Below are 16286 nucleotides of genomic sequence, written 5' to 3'. Positions count from 1 at the left end.
ACCAATCGGATAAAGCTGGAAACCAAATCCTTTGTCAATTAAATATCATTTATTACAACCTGTCATTTGGTATGGTGAACATATACATGACAAAACAGCCGAAAATAGAGTTTTATTCCATAAAACATTTGACTGCAGTAAGGGAGGTAAATATTCATAGACTCATGATTCTATTAATTTTAAATATGAGGGTTTGAGCTGCATTTCACACATTTTTATCCTAATAGTTTATATGCATATTGTTTTTTTCTTTTACTGGCTTAAAACATCATGTTTTCCTTTCATTTGTAGTCACCCTTATAGAAGATACCATCAATGACTTTTGTATAGATGTGTTACTGTTCCAATATTAAACGATGAGATATATATTTTTTTAAATTGTGTACTTAAGGTTTGGTTAAAACATTTTCACGGTATCTGTGTATAATGTTGTTTTGGGGCAAGCTGCATCCTACCCTGTGGTTTGAAGATTTCCGCGACATTCATTGAAGACACATAGGTGACCTTAAGCTGACATTTTTCATATCTGTGAGGTTGTTGTCTCTTTGACATGTTAACCGTATCCATTCTCGTTATATAATAGACATCTTTACCCTTTTGTAAATATATATCATATACCATTTTATAATATATATAAAAAACCATAAAAAATACACCAAGGCAAAAATGCGGTAAATGTACACTAAATATAGTGAACTTGTTGCCTACTTATTCCATTTCACCTTTAGAAAATTCTTCCAAAATGTTCTCCCATAAGTGGCGTGCTATATATTTTGCTATATTTGCATTCATTTATCTCAGGCCTAATATTAATATTTCAATCAGTTAAGACAAAATTTTTATTATTTTCTATTTTGTATTTTTGAGTGTGAAAGCTGTTTTTTAGTTCTACCCTTTTAATCAAGAAATATTCATTCTACTTGAATATATCCACATTTCAATATCAGTATAAATGCACTTAAACTTACCTTTAAAAAATCTCTCATTGAATGACGAAAACTAACATTGACGCAACATCTTAAATACGTCATTGGTTTCTTATCTTATTTAATTCAACATATGATTCATGAGTGTAGGAAGTAATTGATTATTACTTCACGTTCACAAAAGATATAAAAATGTTCGTTTACTAACACTTAATCTTTGTCACAGTTCATTATCGATTGTGGGATTCTTAAATTAACTGGTGGCTATTTAAGGCAGCTATGAATAATATAAGGGTAATCAATAGCTCATATGTTTTTGCTTTTGTAGTTGATGTTGGTAGCCAAACATTTTTACAACGATTTCATCATGAGATTCACACCAAGACTGTTGCAAATTCAGTTTGGCAAGCTTATAACATCCCTGTTCATAACGTTTCATTGTTTTAACTTTTTAAAAAATATTTCTTAATTTATTGATTCGATATCTTCGTACTTGAATTAAGTGAAAATTTAACCGAATTTTGTGCGACGATTTTCATAAAAAGTATCATTGTTTATAAGTTGTGTAAATCATTCATAAATCTTTTTACTTCCCTGTATTAGTACATATATGTATGTCAATGGAGTTACGCATTTGTGGTAGTTGAGATTCGTCATACTTCCCACATTATCAATGAATTAAATGTGTATTACACTTTTGGAATGTTTTATGAAAAAGATGAGTAATTTCAAGTAGAAAAACATTGCAAAATGGATTTACTTAATAACCCTAGCATAAGTGGAATGGAATGTAGTATATAGTCATATTCATTATGTAGACCAATATTGACCAATTTTAGCCAGTTGATTACATGATGGATACATCTGACTGTTTATTAAAACGACATACTGTGCATAATTTACCTTGCCATGATATTATAGGTTAAACCGGTTATTACGAGTTATTATTTCTCCCGGACCGGACCGGGCATTATAACTTACAATGGCTTTTCGAAACGGTTCGTTATCACTTATGCTTTGTTACATCATTACGTAAACAGAACATATGTATAGAGATATAAATTTCAACTTATAAATACAATTTATTGTTAGCATGATAGAGAAATAAACTAAAACATATTTTGTCATTTTAATAACTGATTACACGCATTTAGAAAATGTATTGTTACTAAAATTTCATGCATGAGTTTACTTATAAGACAATCAATAATTTTAAAAACTGGGTAATAAATGTATTAAAAAAGTCTTTTCTTCGTAATAGACAATTTATATCTCTTCGATCAGTAACCATATTAATGGCCCTCAGAAAACTACAATAGTCCTTGCGATTGGCATTGCAGTCTTCCTTGGGCCATTATTACAGACTGATCATTATGGATATACATATTTATCAACTCTTTATAATACGATCGTATCAAATAAAATTGAATTTGATTGAACAGAAATATTTGTTTTATCCTGATTATTGCCATACTATTATCTAGAAATATTATAAAGTGTTATATACAACTTGACAGGAACGTTTATTCATTGACTAATTGCTACGCAAACTTATATATTTGTTGAATGTGTGTCACTTGTTTTAAAGCTAGTTTTGACGTTACATGGGACACTTCATAGAATAAAAACAAAAATAGTCTAAAATAATACGGAATCATCATAATGGCTGAACAATTAAGAAATAATAACAGGGTTAAAGGGTATATATAAACGCAACGCAGAAAACATAATAAAATACAAATACATATAAAAATGAAAATCAAAGCTTCAAACCAGCAGACAAAAGAAATAGAAATAGGCATTTTGTGTCCATTTTGACCGTTACTTTATATTGTTAACAACTAATATACGCTCCGTAAAGATGTGTTGTATATGGTGTCTAATTTTATCATGACTACAATGTTATATACCACATTCTATACTAGCAATCTAGTACCTACAGCAGACGCGGATCCAAGGACTGGCGTACCGGGCGTACGCCCCCATTAAATTGGTAAGAAAAATATTTTTTTCACCGTACGTTTCACCCAATAATAGTTTTTGCCTTGCTTTGCACGGCATTTAATTCAATTAATGCCCCCCCCCCCCACCCCCAAACTCGAATCCTGGATCCGCCCCTGTATAGAGTCGTAGAAGATATATGCTGTTATACTAAAAATGAAATGCCAATGAGTACAATAATAGTAGAATTGAAATATAAATGCATCAATGCTTTTTAAATTTTTAATTATGTCTGACCTACTGATCAAATATGTCTTCTTTTCAATTTTCAATGAATGTTGAAACCCATAAAAATCAAATTACATCAATTTAACTTGTATTGTAAAATAGGGAAGCCCAGTTTAAAAAAAGTAAAACAAAGAAAATAATTTGGCTGTGTTTCTTTTTTTCTGTTTGTGTGTTTGTTTTCTTTGTTTGATTTTTGTTTATATTAATTTTTTGGATTTTTTGTTTTGTTTTTTGTTGTTATGCTTTGAAACTATACAATATTAACGATACAAGATATGTTATGGAGTTCCACAATAAAATGTTTGTGTAGACGAAGACTAAATGACAGTGCATATCGTATGGATATTGCGTCAGTTTTTAATACCAAGACAAATTATATTTTGTATCTATTGTTTCTGATTACCCAACTACATTTTTAGTACAAAAAATATACAGTTAAAAGATAGCAAAATAAGGTATATATAACCATAAAACACTTTAACAATGATCAATTTTACTTTTTCAACCTGAAATTTCAAAACATCCTTTCAATCTTGCTACAAGATTGAAGTCATCACTACAGAAGTTTTATGGTAGTCATTATGATCTCGTGGATCGTTATGGTGTATCAATCTGCTCCATGAAAACTGATTTATTCAATGGGTCATAGTTTTTCGTTCCTCGTTCGTCTACCCCGGACTTGACTTTTTATGAGCAACTCGGCGGGTGTTTCTAGAAAAGCAGAGGACGCTTACCCTACTGGTGCACCTGGTCCATGCTCTCAGTTTTTAGTGGAGTCCGAGTTGCTCATTTACTTTTGTTACTTTGTATGTATGATTTTAGTTATTTTATGTTCTTTGTTGTGTATGTCTGTTTTCCATGTCTGGTATTTGTCCTTGGATTACATTTTTTTTATTACCGCTATAACCTTGGTTTCTTTGATTACTCTTATATAATATTTCAACGTATTCCAATATTCAAATTTTCTCTGTGGACCCTCTTATATTTTAATGAATTTAATACCATGTAATGACATACCTAATGTAACTTCCAAATCAACCCTAAATATGCTTTACAGAGACAATCTGGTCGATTTTATCGAACAACAATACATGTGTACATCTATAGGTTGTGTTATAAAGGGAATGAATATAGTGAAAATGTCAAAGAGATAACAACCCCACTGGGATGAAAAATGTCAGCGCAAGGCCACTCATTGGTCTTCAATGAATGGCGAAAAACACCATCAAAATACAGGATAGGCTGCAGCTGGCCCAAAAACAACATAATACACAAAAACAGTGAAATAGTAATGCAACATTTAAAAGACGGAAGTGAAAACGAAACAATACATAAAGAGGTATAATTAGTATGTCATTTAATGACAATTCTCTAGTACTCCCTAACTGAATGTTATAATCGTTTGACTTATCTCGACGTTCATTCGTCTTTTAAGAAGGAAATACACAGTCATTCAGGGGAAATACTTTGTATTGGAATATATTTATCCACACGTCATTAAAGGAAGAAAAACGTAAAAAAGATTGGACTTTTTTTTTTGATAGATGACATGTTTATAACCCCCGGTACTAAGATTGTTTAACTATCATATGGTAATTTAAGGACAAAGATAAACGAAGTTTCTTGTTTTGGATCAGATCAGCTATAACGTGAACCTAGAAAGAGAGAAGAAATAGGTCAGCATGTAGTGGAACACAATTAGTTCCCATTGGAATGCCGACCACTTGTTGCAAAAACGCGTTCATCACATTGGTCAAATATGTTGGCGACCAAAAATACCAGCATTTTGCAACCATCTTCTTCGGTTTATTTGGAAGATGATTTGGAATGAGGAATCTGTACAAGCAGCGAATCAATTCGATGTATGAGAGTATGACCTTGTTTGTACGTTGACTCTATAATATATGTTTTTATTTATGAACTCTCTATTTATTCATTTGTATTTTTGTATCTCGATTAAATATAGAAAAATATAAACAAATCGACTGGACTCTTTTTGATCAATTTGTTTGATTTTCTAACTGGTACATCGATGACAGGCTACACATTGCACATTTATACATTGCTCAAATGGGTATTTAAACTGAAAGTATTAACTATCTCCCGAAAGATATGCATTCTTAGCTCCTTGAAATAATCGACTTATAATGGGAAACGTTGGACAAATTGTATTAGAGCAAAAATATACTTTCTATATAAACTGTTTCATCAAAATTGATTACTAAAAGTCCGTAACCAATCACTGTTAGTCCAGAATCGCGAATCTCAAATAGTCCGTTACCATGTGATTCATGTGTGCAATGCTGCACAGACAGAGTCGGAGGTTTGCTATGACGAGAGAAACATTGGCCACTTCTTGAATATTATATTATTGCAATGTTTGTATATTACGAGAATTACTCGTTTGTTGTGTGTTTAATAAACAAACACATATTAAGGTTCCGCTAACGGAAAACAAACCAAAAACTGAAAGTTCAATATTTTATTAGTGGATGCCATAATAACATCATATCATATACCAAAATGTTCTTCTCATTTAGCACAATCTTTCTAAGCTAATTGAAAACATTTTCCCATTACAGTAATTCTTGAATAATGCATATAAAGGTGCCAGACTTCCATTAAATACACATCTTTTGTAAGTCCATATATACCTATAAAAAGTAAACAAAAATATTTAACAAACATGATCTAGTGCAAGTTACCCTTTTTTAACTGTTCCTGTATCTTAAAACTATACTTAATTGTAAAATTACTCAAAATGAATTTAAATGGAAGCCATTTACATTGAGACTACTTTTCAATTCTATTTATAGCTACTTTCACTTTCTCTTTAGTGAGAAAAATATGGAAGGCCATTTTGATCTAATGCAATGTGTTAGGACTATATGATAGAAATTAAATTAACCAATTAAAGCAACTACTACAATGTTTTTAAACAAAAAACATGATAGAGCTTTGCAAGTTAAAAAAAGTTTGCTGAAATGATAATGTACATGTATACATGTGTATATATGTGAAAAATAATCACATTACCTTAAACAAATTTCTTTTTGCAACCCTTAAATAAGAACAATGTTGTTGATTTGACCAAAAGTCCAAAGACTTTTCAGGGTAAATAAGGAATTGGGATTTTAGGAGTATTGTAAGATTTGTCATTCAATATGCCATTTTGAGAGGCAGAATATAGAGGTTAAGTTCAAAATTTTGAAACAAACTGCTAATTTTTACACAATTGGCCCCTGAGAGATGGTTGAATCAAACAACCTTGGTGAGCATGGTAACATTTACCCCATGAGCACACATTTTCACTCTTTAGAAAAATTCAATTCCATTACCCAAAATAAAATTTACCCTCCTTTCATGCTCAATTGTAGAATCAATTCTATTAAAGTATTGCTGCCAGCTACTTAACAAATTTGAACGTAAACTCAAATAAAAATTTTTGCAGGGAACAGCTTGATATGACTGTAGAGTTTGAACCTTGAACATTTGGGGCAAGAATTGACACACCATTTAAACTTGACACAAGCTACAAAATTTGATTAAGATTAGATATTTGACACAGGATAAAAATTTGACCAGAACCAATTTGGTCACTGTTTTGCCATTATTCCAAGATAGTTCCAGTAAAAACCTGAAAAAATCAATTCAAAACTTCCTGTGGAAAATGGCATCTTGTGGTACAATTTCAAAGTGATCCATTTCTGTTCACTAAAGATACATTGTGTATTGTCCAGAAATAATAAAAAAAAATGTTGTTTTTCATGGCCCATCAGTGACTCCTTTTTCTTACTTGGCTCAAGTCACAACCACAAAAATCAATCCCAGTCTTTTTTTTTTCGTGGTATGGTACCTTGTAGTAAAATTTATATGAGATCCGTTCACTTCTATTCAGATTAATATTAATACATTAGGAAAATGTATGTTTCAGACTACAAGATTCAAGTCTAAATCCCAAACATCAATCCCACTCTTCCTTTGGTGGTTCATTGTACATGTATATCATTTAAATACAATTTCAAAGAGCTATATTCCCTAATAGTCAAGATATTGTTTGGCAATCAAGAAAATGCATGTTTCTGGCCCCTGGTTTCTGAAAAGTTCAAATGTTTACCCCCCCAAAATCACTCCAAGTCTGACCTTTGTATATAATATTAAGGAACAATATCATAGACATTATGTTATGACGTTGAATTCTATCAAATGCTTATTTATGCCCCTTATCCGAAAACGGTTGGGCTATAAACCCCAAAATTAATACCAACCTTCCTTTGGTGAGTTTGTAATCTTCTTATAAAATTATATAAATATCAACCAGTACTCCAATTATGGCACAAAACCAAGTCACTATTAGTTTCTACAGACAACGACAACAGCCCCATACCAATATTTGACTGCAAATAAAAAGTAGCCCCCCCCCCTTGCATTCTTTGAAAAATTTTAATTAATCTTATTCAAGCTTTATTTGCTACTTAATTGTTTTTAAAAAATCGATCCCAAATATAAAGGCCCCATCCAGACGACAAGCCTAAATTGATAATTTTTTTTACCATGGAAGTCCCCCTCCCAAAAAAGTTAACCCCTTAGACTTTTTTTTAGGAAACTACATCCTATCTAAGATTAATTTGTACTTACAAATCATTAAAGATTTAAAACAATGAGTCAGAAATGGCGGTGCTATCACAGTGACTTTTGACAAAACCAAATTTTCTAAGCTGATTTCTGTAATGATGCAGCTCTGTAGATGAATATGGAGTTCCTACAAAATTAATAATTAACATTAACACCCCAAAGAACTGCAAAACATATAATTGAGATAATAATGTATAATTCAAAATAACTAATACACAAAACAAATCCATAAAAAAATGGTAAAAATCAATTAGGCAAGGGATTTACAATGAACTTCGATCTATTAAATGTCACCTAATTTTCATCAATTAATTATATAGTGAGTATTATCTGACACTTCCATATTATTTACTCAGAAAGTAATTTCCATATACATGTACATGTCAATTTAACTTACACTCTGTAACTATAAGATGTATAGTATCTAAAATAAGGTCTACATCTTAATCTCTCTCCATCTACAGATCTGTATGGATCTGTCACTTTTTCAATATAACAACCTGAAAAATAAAAGTATACATATTGTTTTTTTCAAAACTGACTATGTACATGTACATATAAATGTCACAAGGGTCTTTTAATCCAGGGACAGCTGGAATAACATTACATTTATCAAATGTTGCAGACCCAGAGATTTTGAAAAGAGAGGGTTACAGTGGATGAAGCACAAATGTACATGTGACAAAATTTTCCAATGAAAAGGAGTTTCCACCACCAGAACCCTCCCCTGGACCCTGCTTAAGGGATAAAATATGTGAAGATTTTCAAATATAAATATTGATTTTGCTTGCTGCTTAAATATGTAGAAAAATATTGCACTTGCGAAGCAAAAATTTACATCTGGGTTGACATCCCCCTCCTCTTTGTAATGTCATTATATTTATGAGTCACTCAGACGATACATGTATGGTAAAGCTCAGGACGCTCGCTGATTCAGGCAATGCCTACCCCATATTATTCTACAATGGATGAAAAGACACTATTTAAGAGATCCCCTAAACTGGAGTTTTAACTTAATTTGTGGTATGTCATGTAAGAAAATACCCTCCATACATTATATGTCCATACGACAAATATCACAGAGAATCATAAAATACTTTTTTTATCGTTTAATAGTAAACTTATGTACAAATTTACTACTGAAACCTTAACAGTTCAGTTTTAAAAAAAATGTTTAAATAAAGTAAATTAGTTGCCCCAAAAAGCGTAGTAAGTATGGCCGATGATGGGGCATGAAAAGTTTCATTAACAGTCAACTGTAAATAAAAAGTACATATATACCCGCATATACTGACCGATTTTAAATCAATTTTTCTCTGTGTTTACATCCCTGGCGTCACCGAATAACAGCTCACACGAAACCGGATGTCATACGTCGTAAAATAAACCGACAGCGAAACGTTGTACAATGTAGTATAAATACACGTGACAGTGAATAAGATGAATACTTTTTTTCCATTTAAGAGCATGTTCAAAATTTAGAAGGGTTATCTTAACTTCATTGTAAAATTAAAAATACTTAACAAGAAATTTTAGAGCGGAGTGATACATCAATCTACTTTCGATTTGGACAAATCTAGTTTTGAAGGATGTAAACAGCAGTTTCTGATGAAAACAACTATCATCATAAATACTTTTTAGTTACAGTTATGCAAAAAAGTTGTTTTGGGTGAAATGTTGTCGGCACTGACCAGATCGGTTCAGTATCACCTGATATTTTAGATTGTTTTTACACTGCCCACCAAGATTTAAAGAAGGAGGCTTCCATGTTGACTTGAAAGTGAAAGTAACCATGAAGGGCGTGAAATACAGAAATTCGTTACATGTAAGGGATAGCTTGTACTAGATAAAGGTCTAATAAGTTACTGGTAACGATTTGGTATCATTTAAATGTGTACTGTAGTGACTCTACTTTTTGTTTTATTCTCAAAATGACTACATTTTGTTTTCCATCATTACACTATTTTTGATAAGTGACACATCAACATAACATTTAAAATATGAAGATAGTAACAAAATTAACTTTCTGGCCAGGTTTCAAGTCTTTTTATGGTGTAATAACGAAGAAATTAACAACTGACATTTTCCTTTAGCGGAACCTTAAGTAATTACAGACATTTAAAAAGGATCGATATTTGAAACACTTTATATTTTTTTTCGTAGGTATTTATAGTCCACTAGAGAGGGTGTGTTTACTATTTTTATTTTACATTGTTAATAGATAAATTCTTTCAAAGGTTTAAAAAGTCATTTTGCATGACCAAATTGAAAGAAATGACTTAGTATTAAAAAGTGTATGTGATGGTAGTATTACACCATTGTGTTTGTTGTAACCAAAACAAACAGAGTATTTAGATTGTCGTTTAGTGATGTATGTAAATAATAGGGTAATAATGACGAAAGATAGGAAAGCACCTTCCTTTAGGAATTGTACTAAAGAATACATACAAACCACGAGTAGGTTCAGAGACTTTGAATAGGGGTTTAAGAAAAAAGGAGGTTCCAAGAATTTTTTGTTTGTTTTTGTTTTTGCTTTTTTTTTATCAAAGTCTTTGCAAAACTTACAAACTTTTTCAACAGAACGGAGGAGTTCTAACCCCGGATTCCCTACTGTAAAGTGCACTGACAAACGTTTGTTGTGTGGTTATGAACTATAATTTGACATATCAACGCCGTTAAGGTCATTGACTTAAGGCTTATTGTTTATCAAGATTAAGTACCCTGAAAATCGAAAGAAGCTGTAAAATTCACAAGCATAATCATTGATTAGGGCCCCACCACTAAAAATTGGTAAATACTACTCTGGCCGCCGTCCTTAACAAATCGTGTCAGGGCAATTCTTTTTTTTTCTCTTTCCATTTAGGCTTTTGATATTTTGCATGTGGGTAGATCACCTAAGGATACCATGAATATTAGCCTTAGATCTTTAACTTTGACCTCAAGGTCAAATTCCTGTGTTTCACTGACAAACTCGTGTCCGGACTGTTACTTTTTTGTCTTTCGATGTACACTAAATATATCATATTGATACAATGACAATTCCATTCGACAAGATCAATATGTTGGAAAAAGAAATTGCTGCAGAGGGTAAGCTTGGAATGTCTTAATGTGAAACAAACAAGGAGAATGCTTTCATAGGAAGTGCTATCAAGTTGTTAAATTGTCCGATTGGTTTAAATATAAATGGCACAAATTGACATGACGAAGCAACACCAAATGACCTGAAGACATGCTAAACAGTTTCACATAATTCTGAAATGAACTTCATATGGCATTGACCTGAATTTTTCAAACTCACTAGTGGCAGAGTTCACATTAAATTAATGTTAGGTAAATTTCATTTGAAAATCACCTTACTTGAATATAAAATTCAATTGCATTTGATGTGCTGATAGTTTTATATAAATTTTACATGTATATTATTTGCCTGTGTCTTGTAAAACTGCCTTTACTTTACGTAATAAGTTGATATTCTCATACCTTGATGGACATAATTCATATTTTAAAAACAAGTTGCACAAAATAAGAAACCGTAAGATAAAAGTAACTCTAACTTTTAAGCGACACACAACGAACGATACTTATGGAAAAAATAAAATGATATAAAATAAGATAAATTACGTGAAGGATTTTAAAGAAATTCTAGTTTTAGATCATGTGTGGCTGGTTCTTGTTTAATTCAAAATTGATCCCAGTAATAAATTTATGGTGTAACATATACATTCATATACATTTAAGCAATCGGTCTTACCTAACTGTATTTGAAAGTCTGTTTAATTAACAGCAAAACTCATGTGTTATGAACAAGATTAATAATTCGTTCTTTATTATGTCAACCACTGTTGTAACCAATAGCATTCAAACAAATAAAACGGCTCGAACCATTCACTAAAAATCAAAGTCTGAAGGACTTTAGTGTCAAGTAAGTGCGAAAGTGAATGGTCCGACTTCATACGCTTCCATAAATTTTAACAAATGTGTTTCTCCTTATAATTCCAATCCCAAACTGAAATGTATTTACCTTTTTTCTAACTGAATCTCTTTTGATGAAATTGACTGCCAAAATTCACATTACAAATGACAGCACTCACACGACAATTTGAGGTGCTACTGACAACGATATTCTATAAAATTGTTGTTTTGAATACAAGATTCAATACGAATGGAAAACAACAATTAATACAATTGCACGATATGTCGAAACGATTGTAGGCAAATAAATGGTTACAATAATATGATGGAGTTAACAATAAACACATTATAATTAGATTTACATGTATTAGTAGTATAACAGCCTTCAATTATCCCTTGGAAATATTTTTTTCCCAAATTGCCCCATTTTATTCTACGAATAGATAAAATCAGGATTCATTCCGCTTTGGACAAACCAATTAATGACTATTGTTTTATTGTGTTTAAATAAGAGATTAAAAACTGTTCACGATTTGAAATATATTGTAGATTGTGTGTGTTTTAAGCATGCTAACAAATACTTAAAATTAAAACACAGAATATCACATCAATATTAAAAACTAAATATTAAATCAAAATATTGGAAAAGGGTAACGAAAGCGAAAACAATCGAAACCTATATAGGTAAATTGCTACATTTGTTTTCATACGATCCAATACACATGGTAACAAGCATATTTTCAGGGGCAATATGTGAAATATAGGGTTTCTTTTTACGGAGGATTTAAAAAAAAAAAGAAACGGATATTTTCCAATTTATGGAGACTATTACCTTTCCATATGTCACTTATACCTAACATGTAGGGCTTTTTTTGTTCACTAGCTTGTCCTGAATTAATTAGTGGTTTCAACATATGTTAATCGTATATTTTTTTATGGTGGACTCAAACATTTATGAAAAAGAATGTAGAAACATATATTTCAATTATTTTTTTTGTAACGTAACAGTCAGAAGAAACTGATTTGCCTGGTCAATACTGTCTTCATGTTTACAACTTTCACGATTTCCCGATGCAAAGGAAGATATATATTCATGTGCACTATTTTCTACTAAAGGTCCGCCCAATGACAGATCCTTATGCAATCATTGCATTATGATTCTTCTACGGATATGATAAGTTGTTGAGTAGGATTTGTAACATTCAGACAAGCAATTTTTAACTGGAAGTGATTTCAAAGATGCCAAAGAGACTTTTTTTTATTATTCTCTCTGTATATATTTAATTCTTTATTTTTATACAATTTATGCATAATATGTCTTATTCAGAAGTGGTCATCGTAGTATAAAGATTTATGACAAAAGAGACATGTTCAGTTTTAAAAGTATGAATTGTCATGACCTGTGCAGCAATATACCGTCACCAGCATATGGTGTTAATATTTAACAATTGGTTCGCTACGCTAGAGCAAGTACTTAAACACCTGCGTAACATACTCTTCAATTAGGGATATGAGCAAATGAGTCTCAAAAGGTCCCTTACTAATTTTTTTTCAAATATGATTATGGTTGACAAAATACCCAGGAATGATTGCTTTTTGTATTATTTTTTGTGTTGATGTGACCACTGATTTACCAATTATGGCACTATAGAATGCAAAAGCAATTTTATCTCCAATGGTGTATTAACGTCACAATGGAAGAGGGCCTGAAATGCTTGCTTGTTTAGTCAAGACCATTGCTGTATCAGCTCCTACGGTGGTGTAATATCTATTTTGTCAGGTTTATGTTACGCTGTACGTGATTATGGTTTAGTTTTCGGTAATTTTGTTGTTATACTTATTTGTGTCTTTTTCATTAAACTGCCTGCATTATGATTGCTTACAACAATTTATTGTATCAACACATTTATCAACCTCTTATAATTTAATTCCTGTTTGAAAACACTTAATGATGAAAAAATTTAGATTTAAGCCACGAAGATTGTTTCTCTAACCAAAACATACAGCTCTTTACAGCTGTACAAAAATGCATAATAGATAGTAAAATATTTGTGAACACCTAAATACAACCATTGTACCCATAATGCATTTCATTCTTCTGTTTCTTTTTTCCATAAATCATAGTATACATAAAATCTTATTTTTTTAAAATACCTGTGAGCGTGCCAAAGTTCTACATTAATCCAGTACGTCCTTATTTTAAGGAGACGAATTTTATATAAGCTCTGCTTGTTTTCGAAATCTTGCCATATTATTGTATTGTTTGTATAATTATTGTGTATCATTACTCTATAAAATATGTTTAAACTAAGAGTGTTTCTTATATTTCAAATATAGCAAAATACTGACATCATTTTAAGTAAAGAATGAACACAGCTGGTGGGGAATTTGTAATCAAATTAACGAACAAACCTTGTTGAAAGACAACATGGATTTATATGGTGCAAAAGTGACTAATCCTTAAACACCGATGATCTTAATCTTTAATAATAAAAGGATTTACTAGAAAAAGAAAACTTTTCCCTGAACGTTTTGATCATGTTATATTGGCGTTTCGGGTTAACAATGGTGTATAGGTAAAGGAGAGTTTGATCTGGATACAAAAGACTACGCTTGTCATTATTAAATATAATTTGTTTTAGTTTTGTTTAAGTTTAGAATGAAGAAACTGATGTTAACGCCTTAATCTGCAAAAAGGGAACTGCACTAACAAACATGAACATAATAAAATATTTCTTATCACTATGAGGTTTTATTTCTTTTGGTTCTTTTCTTTTTCATCAGTAATCATTAGAAAGTGAATGTTTAGTTCCATGTACTCTACTCATAGATATGTTTGACGTAAGTGCAGAAAAAAAGGAAAGGTGTTTTTTGTAGAAATCTCGGAACAAGTTGATACCGATTGATATAGCAAAATATCGAAAATATCTGTATGGAATTTCTTGTCAGAACTTTTTGACCTATTTTGACGTAACTTTAGTCCTCTTTGTATACAGATCTGCCTGTATTTTGTCAAAACTCATATATACTTCTCGTTTTAAATCAACCAATGAAGAAGGATTACTCTTCTACAGTTATTATAATCTTTCGAAAGTGCAACAACCTAATTCCAATATACGACTAGTTATGTATTCTGTAATTGTTCTTTAAGAATATTTTGCGGATTTGTTGTATGCCTATATCACATGTAATCTAATATTTATATAGACAACTACTGAAAAGGCCGACAGATGATAAATTTTATCCGAAGGAATGTTTTGTTCCATCGTTATGTTTATATCATATGTATGTGCCCTCTTAATGGCTACAAAATGTATTTAAAATTGCATTTCTAAATTCCTCTTCATAGTCAAAGAAATTAAACATTTAATGGGAGAAAGATAAGCTTTCGTTTTGATGCATTTTTTTTTCATACTTACCGTTACAACATCATTAACAACCAACAAAACATGGATAAATTCGTGATTATATTACATGAAGAGATTTCTAGAAATTAATTTCATCAGAATACATAATATCGGATGTAATATAGGTACATCCGGCATAAAAATGTGCTTTTCGTCACGATTTGTTTACACTATGAATTTGCACATTGTTAATATATTTTTGAACGATTTAGGTAAATCGATAGTTGATATAGTTTATAAATAATCCAATATTTTAAAAATAAAATTTAGCGTCTTGGTTTTCACTTTTTCTATTTTTAGAAACAACTGTTTTAGAAATATCTTAAGTCAATACGACCAGTATTAGTCTGTACAAATGTTCATTGAATTGAGTTTATACGAACATTGGAGTTAACGATCTAGATTTAAAACGAAATATTGGCATTTGAGTGTATTTTTTTTCGAGTATAGCAATTACATGTCGGAACTAGAATTGCTTGTGATTTTACAGATTTAAGTAATCCATGTTTGCAAAAGGTAAAAACTTAACGTTAATTTGTTTTCTATTTTTAACAAAAACACTGTTATGAAACACTAGGTAAAGAAAAGTGAACCATTGCTTAGGGTATCTTTATCATATACAAACCTTTTACACTTAAAAGTGTTGAAATATGCATGTCTGTATAGTACATCTCATACTATAACACAAAAGCGTATATACATATAAAAGTACAAACCTTGTCTATAGGCAAATAATCCATATGTATAAATTAAGATAATTGGCAAATCCTTGTAACTTTTATTGGTACGTTTATTTGCGTCACACATGTAACCGGATATTGTTTACGTGACACTATTGGTGAAATAAAATTTGAAATAACAAAGTATTATAATTGATAAACAATTCGGTTTGTAGATCAAACGATAAACTAATAAGGATGAAGGTTAATAAAACTTCACATTAACATTACAGAAAACAAACAGAAGAATAAAACTTTCCCCATTCACCCTATGTTAAAATATCTACCCACAAAGGAGATTACTCTTGTATAATGGCTAAATTATGTCCCGTGGCCTCGGAATTTGAAAGAGTAATCAAGGGAACCAAGGTTAAAGCGGTAATCAAAAGAATGTAATCCAGGGACAAAGACCAGACATGGAAAACAGACATACACAACAAAGAACATAAAGTAACTAA

General features: G+C 31.0%; 1 long non-coding RNA gene across 2 annotated transcripts; it reads right to left on the bottom strand.

Moving 5' to 3' along the window:
- Window positions 1-5622: 5622 nt before the first annotated feature.
- Window positions 5623-15944, bottom strand: LOC148598333 (uncharacterized). Of its 2 annotated transcripts, none has more exons than XR_015918481.1 (4): window positions 15826-15944; window positions 8188-8290; window positions 7794-7917; window positions 5623-5809 (listed from the first exon to the last, which is right to left on the bottom strand). It is a non-coding gene; the product is annotated as an uncharacterized LOC148598333 (long non-coding RNA). The 2 variants fall into 2 exon arrangements; XR_015918482.1 differs by lacking the exon at window positions 15826-15944 and adding an exon at window positions 15735-15795.
- Window positions 15945-16286: the final 342 nt, after the last annotated feature.

The sequence above is a fragment of the Perna viridis genome, chromosome 14 (genome assembly GCF_037379345.1).
Source record: "Perna viridis isolate PV_CMFRI_1.1 ecotype Kerala chromosome 14, ASM3737934v1, whole genome shotgun sequence".
Classification (NCBI taxonomy): Eukaryota; Metazoa; Mollusca; class Bivalvia; order Mytilida; family Mytilidae; genus Perna; species Perna viridis.
The sequence above is the reverse complement of the archived record's forward strand: the minus strand, read 5'-3'. Positions and strand labels throughout refer to the sequence as shown.